The 14,051-nt window shown below is 44.2% G+C and overlaps 1 long non-coding RNA gene across 1 annotated transcript; it reads left to right on the forward strand.

Annotated features, from left to right (window-relative positions):
* Positions 1-7,656: 7,656 nt before the first annotated feature.
* LOC141567229 (uncharacterized) lies at positions 7,657-11,266 on the forward strand. The gene is made up of 3 exons (XR_012489703.1): positions 7,657-7,756; positions 10,115-10,166; positions 11,136-11,266. It is a non-coding gene; the product is annotated as an uncharacterized LOC141567229 (long non-coding RNA).
* The last annotated feature ends 2,785 nt before the right edge of the window (positions 11,267-14,051 follow it).

Consider the following 14,051-nt stretch of genomic DNA (forward strand, 5'->3'; position numbering starts at 1 on the left):
TTGGCTGTCAAAACTCGGGTTGGTGGATTGCCACTGGTATCACTGGGTAGAGGGCCAGGGATGTGCTGAACAGCTACAGCACAGGGGTCAGCCCCCATGGAGTGTTTGCTGAGGCTGCCGTAACAGTGCCGCGGACTGGGGGCTGAAACAAGACGCATTTTTTTTCCACACAGTTCTGGAGGGTAGCAGTCCAAGATCAAGTTGTCAGTAGGGTTGGTTTCTTCTAAGAGCTCTCTTCCTGGCTTCCAGATGGCCACCTGTCACTGTATCCTCACATGGTCTTTCCTTTGCTTTCACGTGTCTGTGTCCTAATCTCTGATACGGACACCAGTTATATTGGACGAGGGCTCATTCTAATGGCCTCATTTTATGCGAGTTACCATTTTAAAGACCGTCTTGCCAAATACATTCACATGTAAGGTACTGGGGGGTTAGGACTTGAAAATATGAATGGCATTGATGGGACCCACAACACCCCACAGTAAGGAATTATCCAGTTCAAAATGTCATTGGTGCTGAGATCGAGAAACCCCCAATGTAAAGGAATTCCCAAGTCTACTTGAAAAATAAGGCCTCAAGGGCATTTATTGAGCCGTATTTGTTAGCACTTAGCATATATTTAATATATGTTAAAGATCTTTTTATATTCATTTGCAAATAAGGAATTTAGGGAAAGTATTAGATCCAGAATCGAAACCAATAAGCTGAGTCCAAGCTTTACCTTTTAATGAAATTTTGATCCTTATCACTGGTTATTCTTTTTACCTCCTAAGTCTTCTCCAAGTATCACAGCTACCATGGGTATGTCACCTCACAATGGCCGTGATGCTTATGGTTTCTGAGGGCACAGGTGAGTTGCTATGTATAATTTAGAAAGGTCATTTCCAGGTGATTGTAATATGTCAGCCTATCTTTCATCTTCTAATCCATTCTCTCTATACCAGGGGTGTCCAAACTGCGGCCCGTGGGCCAACTGCGGCCCACAATCCATTGTTAATTGGCCCGCAGCAAATTCCAAAAATATATTTAGTTTACTTAAATAAACCAGGTGAGGCAATACGTACTTCACCTCGAGTGAGTGGCCCGGCTGTTTGTGTATTTTACCGCATATGGCCCTTGGTGAAAAACATTGAAAAAAGTTTGGACACCCCTGCTCTCTACCTTTCATTGAGTCTCACTGATCTAGTTGAAAAAGTAATTCACATACATAAGACAATGTGGATACTATAGGGAGGGTGGTATATGTTTAAAAACTAATTCTTATGGTAAAGATTCATGTCAACAGGGAGAGAGGGAGAGAGAGAGAGAGAGAGGGCTTTGTGGACAATTTTTCCCCCTTGTGGCCCTTAACCCTGTAGAATGAGAAGAAAACAACTGTCTAGACCACTACACTGATAGTTGCTGTGGGTGAACACAAAATTTGACTCTTGAGTTTTCCTAGAACTGGGGAAAAGGCAGAAACGGTAGATTATAAAACTCTTAACATCTGATAAAAGAAAATAGCAATTCTTTAAATGATGCACATTTTTTTCCTGTTACATGTTTTTTATTATAGAAGTGATTAATTATGAACATTAGAGGAGGAAAATCATCTCAGCCATTACATTCATTACCGTTTTGATAACCTTTCTTTGGTTTTAGTCTTAGGGTGTTTCAGATGTCCTTAGCAATAACCATCTGAGGCTACCAATAGGTCACCCTGGGGTTGACACCTCCATGTTACCGACTTCGTATCCCCACCTACACTTAGGCCTTATGGGGGCATTTCCCCCTCTCCTTCCGGATGTGTCCTGGTATCCCCGGTCTCAGACTATTGAGAATACATGAACCAAGTGTAGACCTGAATATGTTGCTGCTCTCCTGACACTCCTGCTGGGCTGCTGCCACCCTTGCTGGTACTCTGTCACACGCATCCTGCTGGTCCCACTGGAAAACCCTGCCTTGCCTGGGATGCTGTCTCCTGGGATGCTGTCTCCCCGAGGTACATACCTGCCAGGTGCCAAGGCATCCCCGCCTTCCTGTTGGTCTCGCTGATTCTTGGCCTTGCAGTGTTCCAAGTAGAAACAGTGCTTTCCCAGCTTGATAGTGTGCAGTGTCATCTGGACCCACTGTGTCCCACTCTCCCTTTCTCCTTTCCTTTCCCCTCTTTTCTCTCCCTTTCCTCCTTACCTTCTATTTCCTCTCTCCCCTCTTTCCTGCCTTCCCTCAACTATCATGACTATATGTCAGGTAGTGTGCAAAACATAGAGAAGCCTTGCCCTAATAAAACTTGTAAAAAAGGAGAGACGAGCATTAATCAAATAATTACACAACTTACAGTTGTGATAAGTGGGACGAAGCAGAGGTGCATGGCCCTATGAAAGCATGCAATAAAGGGGTTTCGTTTTTGCCCATAAGCTCTCTATAGAGAATTTGAAAATCAGTCCAAGGTTGTAATATTAATTACCGTATTCCCTCCTCCTCCTCTGTGTTCCCCACTCCCAGAAACCTGTGCATGTATCGTCTGACTCCTTTGGTCCAAAATACAAACTGTTAAAATACTCATGGAAGTCAACTCATCTAAATAGGTGCCTATGTGTCCACTAACTACAACTGTATCAGACAAGCTGGACAAATCAGTTTCACATGACTTAGCCAGAAACAACTCTAAAGACACACAATGCTGTCATCATTCTGTCACAAAACACTTTCACTGTACATTATCAATACTAGAATGATTACATCATGAACCCATTTGGGTCATGTGCCACATTTGCATAAATTCTCTTGTTCTTGGACATTCAAGTTACTTCTAGCTTTTTTCCAGTTTTAAATAATAGAATTACTTCCTTAGGTTAGATTCACAGAAATGAAATTGTTGGAACAGTAGCTCTTAAAAAAATATATGGGCAAGTTGTTTTCAGAATGGAGGACACCAGGATAATTAAACTCCAAAGGAAATTTGTTCTGTGAGTTTTTAAATAATGGTCATTAAGAAATACATTGCAGCTCTTTAGTGGGAATTTAGTACCCTCAAGTGCAAAAGTTTTCATATGTTTCCTACTTCTGTTAACTATCAAAGCTGGCTGTCCAAAATAATTGAAGGGACTGAGAAAAGACAATTCTGTAGGCTTATAAGCAAACAAAAACTGAAAGTACTTTGGGTGTTCTAATTTGGTTGTATTTAGGATCTCTGAGAGGAATGGCTGGAGAATGCTTTATAATATTTCATACCCAGGCTGGATACATTTTCTGGCAAGGTTCTAGAGCTGTTATTCTAGTGCAGGCCAGAGAAGGGTCTAGCTGCTCTGGGTGCCAGGTGAATAGATGGCAAGATTGACATTCTTTTATGAATGTCTTTACTTGAGTACGGCGCCAGGTGGGCTCAGTGGTACCAGCAGGCAGCGTTTTTGTTTTGTTTTGTTTTGTTAGTGGTCCCCATATTATATAGCTTTAGAACTACAGGAGAGCGTAATTGACACTCCACATGGTGTTGTCTACTTCCGTTTGGATCACATAAGAAGTGCATCACAATCTTAAAAGAATTTTATAATTTCTTTTGTGGAACATCCAATTTTGAGCAGCTGTGACTTTTCCATGTCTTTTCCAAGTGCACATCTGCATCTGAACTGCATAATGTACTTCAAGGTAACTACCATGTTTCCCTGAAAATAAGACCAGGCCGGACCATCAGCTCTGATGTGTCTTTTGGAGCAAACATTGATGTAAGACCTGGTCTTGTTTTACTATAAGATCAGGTTTATATAATATAATACCAGGTTTTACATTAAGTTTTGCTCCAAAAGACATCAGCATTGGTGCTAATGGTCCAGCTAGGTCTTATTTTCGGGGAAACATGGTAACCTCAAGTTCACTATTGAATGGAGGGAGCTGTTTAATATTATTTAATTTAACCAAATTCTGAAGAATATCTGCTGGAAACATTATTTGGCAGCATTGATTTCTGGAAACACGACATCCACATCGAGCAATTTCTTTCATATGTTCAATACGTGGTGTTGAGTTATCTAAACAGGTTAAAAGCTTGAGGGAGGAGGTGGGGCTAAGATAGAACCTGTGATAGTATAACTTAATGCTGAAATCTACACAGCTTGTCAGTTTTTCAGAAATATGGGCTTTATTGTGACACATTTTTGCCCAGATCTATTTCAAGATCACTTAGTTTGGATCATTGGTGATTTCTATCTAAAAATGGAAAATTATGAATAAATGTTTCTAAAAGGCATACCCTGTTCAGGACAGGTTTTTTTTTTTTTCTTTGTAAAGCAGAAGAATGTAGTAGTGATGAATTTTGGGATACTGTATTTCAATATGCTGTTGTCCCTTATACACGATATTAGATCGAGAGGCCCAGCTTCACTCTGTTACATTTTGATAGGCAAACAGTATTTGCTAAAGGATATTCTTGAGTAAGAATGAACTAGAACTCTCTCTCTCTCTTCTCTCCTCTCTCTCTCTCCACCTCTCCCCCTTTCCCTCTCCCTCTCCATCTCCCTCTCTCTCTCTTCCCACCCCCGCCCGCCTCTTTCTCTTCCCTCCTTCCTCCCTCTCTCCATCCGTCCATCCATCCATCCATCCATCCATCCATCCATCCATCCATAAAATTAAGAGGTGAGTTTAATATACATATTAAACTCCTTAATAATAGCGGTTTATTAAGTGTGTAGTACATGCCAGACACTGTTCTAAGGGCTTTGTCAGTATTAACTTACTTAGTCATTGTAGCAACCTTATATTTTGTTGATAAGGAAATTGACAAGAATACGTCCTCAGAATTTGTGTTTCAGATTTTCAGAAAATGAGCAATCTAGCTTTATGCAATTTATAAGAAACATAATCACACAGAAACTAAAAAGGTAAGGAATTTCAGGCAAAGCAAATTAAGTGGAGCAATGATTATAACAAATTAGTTGTGCTTTTTTTTTTTTTTTTTTTTGATTTCACTGAACTAGTGAAAACTTGTGAGGAGAAATGGGGTTTGGACTGCTGTTAAGGAATACTGTTTGTGTTAACAGAAAGTAGTAGGGAGAACACCCTGGACAGAAGCAGCTTACTCCTGTTTCAGTTGGGGTGAGGGGAGGATGGTTGTCCCTGGAGAGAACTAAAGGCTAGCTGTGCAGAAGTCGGCTGTGTTCTACCATGTTTTCCTACTCTTGCCTCTGCAGCCGCCTGACGTGGCCCTTTCCCTTCAGGAATACAACACCAAATGCTGCGCTTCATTTGCCCAAAGCCCTGCCTCGTTTTCATCAGTATCCCTACTTGGTAAAGGGAAGACAGTGTCATTAGATGGATATTCACTAATACTGTGTTAGGACATGATGATAAAGGATGTACCCCTTCCCCCCACCAAAGACCCCTTTTTACACCTTCTTGGTGGTTGAAGGGTTCATTGTGCAACCAGTTTTTAGCGAAGTCATTGTTGCAAGTTCTATATGATTTGTTTCACAATTCTCTTTGGCATCTGATATTTATTGTCATTCCTCAATCAAAGCATTTTAGTATCTTGTTATATTTAGAATTCATCTTGGTTTCTACAAGTTTGACTACTTTAGATACCTCATATAAATGGAATCATGTAGTATTTTTCTTTTTCCTACTGGCTTATTTCACCTAACAATGTCCTCAAGATTCCTCCACGAAGTAGTATGAGATGGGATTTCCTTCTTTTTTAAAGCTGAATAATATTCCACTGTACGAGATACCACATTGTCTTTCTCCATTCATCCATTGATGGACATTTGGGTTTCTTCCGCCTCGTGGCTGTTGTGAATAGTGCATTAAGTACAGGTAGGCTAATATCTCTTCAAGATCTTGCTTTCAGTTCTTTTGTATATACACCCAGAAGTGGGATTGCTGAATCAAATGGTAGTTCTATTTTTAATTTTTTGAGAAACTCCCTACTGTTTTACATGGTGCCTACACCATGTTACATTCCCACCAACAGTGCACCGGCGTTCCAATTTCTACACTTATTTTTCTGTTTTTGTTTGTTTGTTTGTTTGTTTTGTTTTGGTTTTGATAATGCCTATCCTGATGGGTGTGAGGTGATACCGCACTGTGGTTTTGACGGGCATGTCTCTAATAATTAATGATATTGAACATCTTTTAATATGCTTGTTGGACACATATCTTTGGGAAACTGTCAGTTCAAGTTCTTTACTCATTTTTTAATTGGGTTATTTGTGATTTTCTTGTTGAGTTGTAGAACTCATCTTTGATCTCTTGTCTTTACCCACCACATCCTTCCCATCACCAAGTTTTATTGGCTCCACCTTCAAAGGGTATCCTTTGTCTCTGCACCCCGCACCCCACCACTGCTGCCACGTTCGGCTAAGCCACCATCGTGTCCAATGAGGCTACTGCTCTAGCCTCCTAACTAGTTCTCTCTATCCCCACTTACCCACTATCGTTGATTCTCCCCACAGAAGCTGTCTTATAAAAATGTAGACCAGATATTCAAATCCTCTAATGACTGCCCAGTATCCTTAAAATAAGCCTCAATTTCTTCCCATCACTTACACTGCCCAAGATGGTCTGGTCGCTGGACATTCTCCTGCTGTTTGCTGGGCTACAGCCACACAGACCTTAACAGTTGCTCCAACACACTAGGCTTGTTCCTGCTCCCGGCGCTTTTCTCTGTTTTCTCCGTGGGAAATTATCTTCTGGATCTTCACATGGCTGTCTGCTTCTCGTCTGTCACAGAACTACAGAGAGCTGTCACCTCATCCATGCCTCCCAGGACCTCTTTCTAAAATACTTCCTCCCTCCTTCAGGTCATTCTCCGTCCTAGACTTAACTTTCTTTTCTTTATAATATACACTGTCCAGAGTTATTTGCTTGCTTGTGTATCGTTGGTCTTCCCCTACCAGAAGGTAAGCTCTGTGGGAGGAGGGGCTCTCACGTTTACTGCTGTGTCTGCCTTGCCTAGAAGAGTGTCTGGTACATAGTAGCTATGTGGAACCTCTCAAAGAAGCAATTTGTTGACAGCCTGTCTTCCCTGCTGGAATCTAAGTTCCCCGAGGGCAGGGACTGTGTGTGGTGCTCACCTTCCAACCCCCAGTGTGTGAGCAGCATTGAGCCCAGCAGGTGGGGAACACTGCAGAGATGTTCAATGAGTCCTTGCTGGAATAGCAGAGAGATCTGGTTAATTGGGTCAGGGGCCCACTGGACTCATTTCTTTCCTCAGTTTCCGTCTTGGCTTCTTCCTGCTCTTCAGCTGTCTCAGAAATGTTAGATTCAGTTGAATGAAAATAACACCAATTATATCATTTAAGTAAACCACACTGCTCACCAAATCATCATGACTCTTCATAACAATTACATGTATCGTTTAGGTGTGTGGTAATCTCTATTATAAGCGTATTCGAGTACAACACTAAATACTTTTCTGACTTGATGAAGTTTGCTCCTTCTATAGCGTGGACACCCTCTCCCAATTAACACGTTGCAAGGAACATCAATGAGGACTTCAGCTATGGAAACTGTTTTCTATCTTTATGTAATGCTTACTTAGAGTCTTATTTCTTTGGACCTAACTTAATTATGCTTTGAACCTTTGTGTTCAGATCTTCATTTAAGATGGGTAAGAAACTCCTAAAGCTAAATGGTATTACTCCGTCTTCCCGGGTGCCTTCAAGGATTTTGTGGATAGCTTTCCTTTTTGTTTAACAGATGGTCATGGAGTCCCTGTTGTCACATTGAAATGTCCAGCACTGCCATCTCTTTATGGAGGTTTTGGGACAAAAGAAGAGCAAAGGTTTATTGTTTTTTTGTTGTTGTTTTTTAAGTAATTTTTTTTTTTTTTTAATTGGGGAAGGGGAACAGGACTTTATTGGGGAACAGTGTGTACTTCCAGGACTTTTTTCCAAGTCAAGTTGTCCTTTTAACCTTAGTTGTGGAGGGTGCTGTTCAGCTTCAAGTTGTTGTCCTTTCAGTCTTAGTTGTGGAGGGCGCAGCTCAGCTCCAGATCCAGTTGCCGTTGTTAGCTGCAGGGGGCGCAGCCCACCATCCCTTGCGGGAGTCGAACCAGCAACCTTGTGGTTGAGAGGACGCGCTCCAACCAACTGAGCCCTCCAGGAGCTCAGTGACAGCTCAGCTCAAGGTGCCGTGTTCAATCTTAGTTGCAGGGGGAGCTGCCCACCATCCCTTGCAGGACTTGAGGAATCGAACTGGCAACCTCGTGGTTGAGAGCCTGCGCTCCGACCAACTGAGCCATCCCAGAGGCAGCTCAGCTCAAGGTGCTGTGTTCAATCTTAGTTGCAGGGGGTGCTGCCCACCATCCCTTGCAGGACTCGAGGAGTTGAACCAGCAACCTTGTGGTTGAGAGCCCACTGGCCCATGTGGGAATTGAACCGGCAGCCTTCGGAGTTAGGAGCACGGAGCTCCAACTGCCTGAGCCACCGGGCCGGCCCAGAGCAGAGGTTTTTGTTCTGGAGACCGAGCTCCACTCTCAGGAGCATATGGATTTGTTCTCATAAGGAGACAGATGAAGGGTTGTCTGGAGCCTTAGTGTAGTTGTGATCATGGGAAAAAAGAGGCCTGAGACATTGTTTTAGGGTTCTTGTTAAGTCCAAGATGTCAGAATTTTGGAGCTTGAAATCAACCCTCCTAGTTCAGCCTCCTTATTTTACAGGTAGGATACTCAGTTCAGAGAGAGAGCTTCTCTCAATGTCACACAGTTGAAATACAAAGAGTAAACGCTGACATTCCTTCTGCACACATGAAGGGTGGCTACCAATACACTGTTAAAACTTAATAGTTTACTGTGGGACCTTGAGTGAGTCCGCTAACCTTTTCATTTATGTTTTTGTAAAATGGGCACACAAATCCTGCCTTTCTATTTTCCAGAGAAAAGTCCAGATGAGTATTATAGTTATCAGATTATTTTATCAAGTCTCCAGTTGGACATGGAATAGTGCTGGCCCTTTTGTAGGAAGAGTAGCAATGTCATCATAATGCCTTTAATTAATTTATTTAAAATGGAAATTATTTTTATGCAATACATAATAAAAATAAGCAATAAATAATAAAGATATTTATTTTTATCATGGTTCATTAGTCATAAGGTACAAAAGATGATACATTAAGACGTCTCCCTGATAGCACCATTTTCCAGCTATTGAGTTTCCTCTCTGGAGGCAACCAATCCCTCCTAGTGGATTTTTCTAGAGATGTTTTATGCACATGCAACTATGTAGTCCCCCTTTTTTACAGAAATAGTAGCATACCGTATACACTGTTCTGTACCTTGCTTTTTTCTTTTAAAGTTATATCTTTTATATAGCATTTAATGAAATTTTCTTTTTTAAAGCTGCATAGGATTGCATGTGTGACTGTACCTTAATGACCCAGCTCCCTATTAAGAGGTGTTTAGATTTCCAATATTTTTGTGTTATAAATGTGGCTAAAACAATCATATATGATAATCACATTAGGTGTGATTAAAAAATACGGTGAATATTAAAAAGCATTTATTACAGTAAAGACACATTGCCATTAATCTCCCTCAAAATACTCCCCCTTGCTTCAAACACACTTATCCCATCATTCTTGCCACTTTCAGAAGCAATTCTGGAAGTCTTCTTTCGTGAGTATCTTTAGTTGTGCATGGATGTCCTAAATTGGTTCAAAACATTTTCCTTTTGTGGTCATTTTGACTTTGGGGAAGAGCCGGAAGTCCACGGTGCCAGATCCAGTGAATAAGGTGGATGAGACACACTGTAATGTTTTTATTTGACCAATTGTCATATACCAGAAGCAATGTGTGACATGGAGCATTGTCATGATGGAGGATGAAGTAAAGACACGGAAGAGGACTTCCAGAACTGCTTCAGAAAGTGGCAAGAATGGTGGGATAAGTGTGTTCGAAGCAAGGGAGAGGATTTTGAGTGGGATTTTTACCATAATAAATTTTTTTTATTTAAACATTCACTGTATTTTTCAGTCACACCTCATGTATGCATTAGTTTTGTGTGTGTGTGTTGGGGGGGATAAGTTCCTAAAAGTGAACTTACTGTGTCAAAGATTTTGATAGTTTGTGCCACTTTAATGCCTTGAGTTTAAATATTTCTTTCAACCTCTAATTTTCTTTTTTTTCTGAATGATTACTTCATAGGCTCCAGCCCTTTGACTCAGAAGCTTAGGATCAGAGATAAGGGGAAAAAAAGGTATGAATATGTATCTGCATAATAAAAATACGGGACAGGAAGTTCCAAGGCTACAGCCTCGAAGGCTCTCAGAAGGGAATAGATGTGAAAGTGCTTGGAAACCTTTGGACGGCTCAGGCTGTCACTGTCAGATGCCATTGCTTCTGGAGTACCAGCTCTCCCACAGCACTGACGACCGGGGAGGACTCCTTACAGAGCCCCACCGAGACTGTGACTCCTTCATCTGGTTTGTCTTTGTAAACACCAGAGTGGAGTTTGGTAATTACTATGAAAACAGCAGTCGATATTGTTGGATGAATGAATGTATTCTTAGGCTTAATTTTGTTGTAGCAGCACCTACTCCCTTGAATGTTTGGGTCAGCATAGAACTTCCTCAGACCCTGCCCAGCCCAGTGCAGGGGGGCTGGGCTATGCTGTGTGCGCCCCACGCTGATCTACACTGACTAAATCAAACAGAACTGTACACCGAAAAAAGAAGGGACAATTTTCCTATATGACAAACACCCCCCCAAAGACCCACAACTACCAAGCGAATTATGGATGAGTCTTTTGCTGGGCGTCCCCTTCTAACAATTCCTCCTGCCCTGAGGAATGGGATTGTAAGGTCACAGGTCTAGACATAGCCATTCTTAACATAATCCTGTACCTTCACCTTGGTACTTACAAAGTTGAGCACCACAAGCTGGTAATTGAACATTAAGGCCAGAACTGATGGAAGGGAACAAAGGAACAGAGGTTAAATGCATTTCAACTCTGAATTTAGTTTTAAGTTGCCTGGTAACTAAGGCAAATTGGGAAATGTGTAGGAATGCATTGTTCTCACTGGTTAACGCTCCATTGTCATTTTTTTTCAAGTTCCCAGTTTCCTGTAGATATCACTTGTGTATTCTCTTCAGTTTTCAGTTTCTGTCTAAGCAGCGGGATTGATGGTCATGGGGAGTAGTTCTGTCACTGGTCTCCTTCCCTCAGGCATGTCACCTGTCATCGAAGAGCTATGATGAGGACGTGGGCAGCCGTGTCCGCATCCCCACCTGACCCGCAGGTCACTTCCTTCACGCCCTGAGACTGGCCTCGTTCTCCTGGTGGCGGCCCCTCCTGACTCCCTTCAGCCCCTTTTGCACAGTCCCCCGGCTCAGATTTTGTTCCCCAGGCCCCTTGGGCACCTTTTTTGGAAAAGGATGGGGAACAGTTGGAGCAGCATCGCGGACGGGATTCCTTCTCACCCTCTGAGTTGTTTCGATCCAATACTTTTGTTTCAGTTCTGCAGGAGGGAGCCTGTTTCAGCCTGGTACCAGTTGGGGGTGTCAGGATTGTTTAGCCACCAATGTCAGTGTCACCTCAGTGTACGTGCTGTCTACTCGGCACCCCTGGAAGCTGGCATGTATTTCTAAGGGGATGAACTACTAGGCAGCACTCGTCCTTAGCATTTTATCTGCTAGCCAAAACACATCTTTAACCCCTTGGATAATGTGATTCACTTTACAATCCGGTCCAGACCTCCAGCTTTGTAACCACATTAAACTGATGAGAAAGTCGAGTGGCCTGATCCATGCCTCCTTAGAGAGTCAGGAATGGGATGTTTAGAGCTCCCTGGAAAGACCTGCTTCCCCAGCTTTGCCCTGTGAGTACACCCAGTACAATCCCCCCTCTCAGAGCCCCTGTGCCACCTTCTGTGTCAGTTCAGGTTCTTCCAGAAGCAGATGCTGATTCGAGGGTTCCTGAGGGACAGGTGAGGGCACAGGAATAGCGTGGCCTTCAGACTCCCTCCGCCCGCACACGTGAGGAGCGAGGCAGGAGGAGGCTTAGGTACACCGAGCCTAGACTTGTTGCAGGACTTTGTCCCTGTGGTCCTGTAGCTCTGTTCATCCAGGAGTTTCCAGCAGAGCAGAAACGTACTGGGCATGGGCGCAGTCAAGTCAGTTGGATCCCAGCTCTACATTTAGTTCAGCACATTTATCTAGGGATCCTCGGGCTGCATCCTTCCCAGACCTGGGGTACGAGGATATATAAGGCCCAGCCCTTCCCCACAAGACTCACTCTGATAGGTAGACAAGCAGGTGGGCAGGTAATTGGCGCAGCATTCAGCAAATATATGGAGAGCAATATGATTAGAATCATGGGGACAAGTCAGGCCCTCACTGAGGGTAGTCGGTGTTCTTTCTGTGTACACTTTGTGTGGCATGAACACATCCCAGTGTCTCAGCTCCCATTAAGTAAAAGTGAGCCCCTGAAATCAAGGAGAATGTTTTCAGTGCCTGGCACACAGAGGAAGGCAGCTACCAAAGATCAGTAAGGACACACCACTGGGGGATCTTCCCTCTGTTAGCTTCACCCCAGGAGCTCGGTCATCTGGCTTGAAGAGAACTCACATGGTCCTTGTGACACAGCTCCTTGGGGGTCCCCACCAGCCCCTGTGCACAGTCAGAAGCCCTGAGAGGAGGCTGTCGGCTCCCTGGTCTGCTTGTCCTGCCCTCCTTGTTCTGAGCTGCGGCAGGAAGCGGGTGACCCAGGAAGGTGCCACTCCTCTCAGCGGACCCCTGATCACAGGCCCTTGACAGGCGTCCGAGGGAGAGGGAAGCAGCCCCTTTAGATATATTCCGTCCACCTTGGTGGCATGACTGTCCTGAGCCTGGAAATGGGCTCTTTCCTCTACTTGTTCCCTAAGACATAAGCTAACTCAGCTCAGGCTGGGGAAAAGTTCCCACTTCGGAGGCAGGAGTAGCAGCACCTTGTGGGAGCAGAGTCTCTGAGGGAGACCTTGAGTGACAGTGGAGGCCTCAGCTTCCTCAGTGGTCCAGGAAGGGTGAGTGGGAAGCTTCCCGTGTTCCTTCCAGTTCAGTCATCCAGTGTCCTCCCTGGTCTGGCACTGCCGGGCACTCAGCCAGTCAGGCACTTCGCCGCCGTGGGGCTGCTCCAGGAGGCCAGGTGCTAGGTGAAGGAGGTGGTCAGGGCCGTGGAGGGACCCTCGAGCTGCACCCACCACAGGTGCTCTGGCAGCAGCATTGCTGGTTTCCTTGTGTGTCCTTCCCTCGTGAAATGACGGCTAGCGTCCAGCCCGGCTTACAGCCGAGAGAGCTCCCTGGAATCACTGGGTATCCCCATCAGTCACCATATGGGACAAGAAGCTTCCTCCCACACAGCTGTCAGCTGGGCAGGGAAGGAACCAGTTCCAGATGCTTCAGAGGCAGAAAATACAGCCTTTGAGACTGCACAGCTCAAAGGTGAGAAGAGTCTCCTGAACCTAAAGAAGCCTCACTGTGGCTGTGGGGCTCAGCTAAGGTGGTGCTAGCAGGTCAGGCTGGGCCAGACATGCTCCACTGTACGTAACCGGGGCAGGCGCCTTCCATGTAACCTTGGCAGCCAGCACAGCTCACCTCCCTGATGCCTGGCCCATGGGAAAGGAGATGCATGCTGTTTCCTTGGCCAGCCTCTGAGATTCCTGCTTTGTTGTTGAGTGGAGAGAAACAGCTGCTGCTCCCTGAGAGCCTTTTCACAAGTTCCTTTGAGGTCCTGGTGAGGATGATCTGAAGCTGCCATTCGCCTGGGAGGGCTCAGGCGGTGGGTTCCTAAAATCAAGACATACAAGGCTGGTGGAGGGAACAGGAGGGATGGAGAACTTGAAAGGAGAAAACATCAACTGGGGCTCCTCCATGGCTTCCATGGAGATTCATACAAACACCAGGACCAATCCCTCCCTGGGAATCCCAGCCCTTGGAGACCACAGCGACTTTGTTTGTTTATTTCACCAGTTTTGTTGAGATACAATTCACTTAACGTACAATTCACCCATTTTAAACATACTTTTCAGTGGCTTTTAGTCTATTCAGAGTTGTGCAACCATCACCATAATTTTAGAACATTTTCATTGCCTCTGCACCCCTTATC

This window comes from Rhinolophus sinicus, linkage group LG10 (assembly GCF_036562045.2).
Source record: "Rhinolophus sinicus isolate RSC01 linkage group LG10, ASM3656204v1, whole genome shotgun sequence".
NCBI lineage: Eukaryota > Metazoa > Chordata > Mammalia > Chiroptera > Rhinolophidae > Rhinolophus > Rhinolophus sinicus.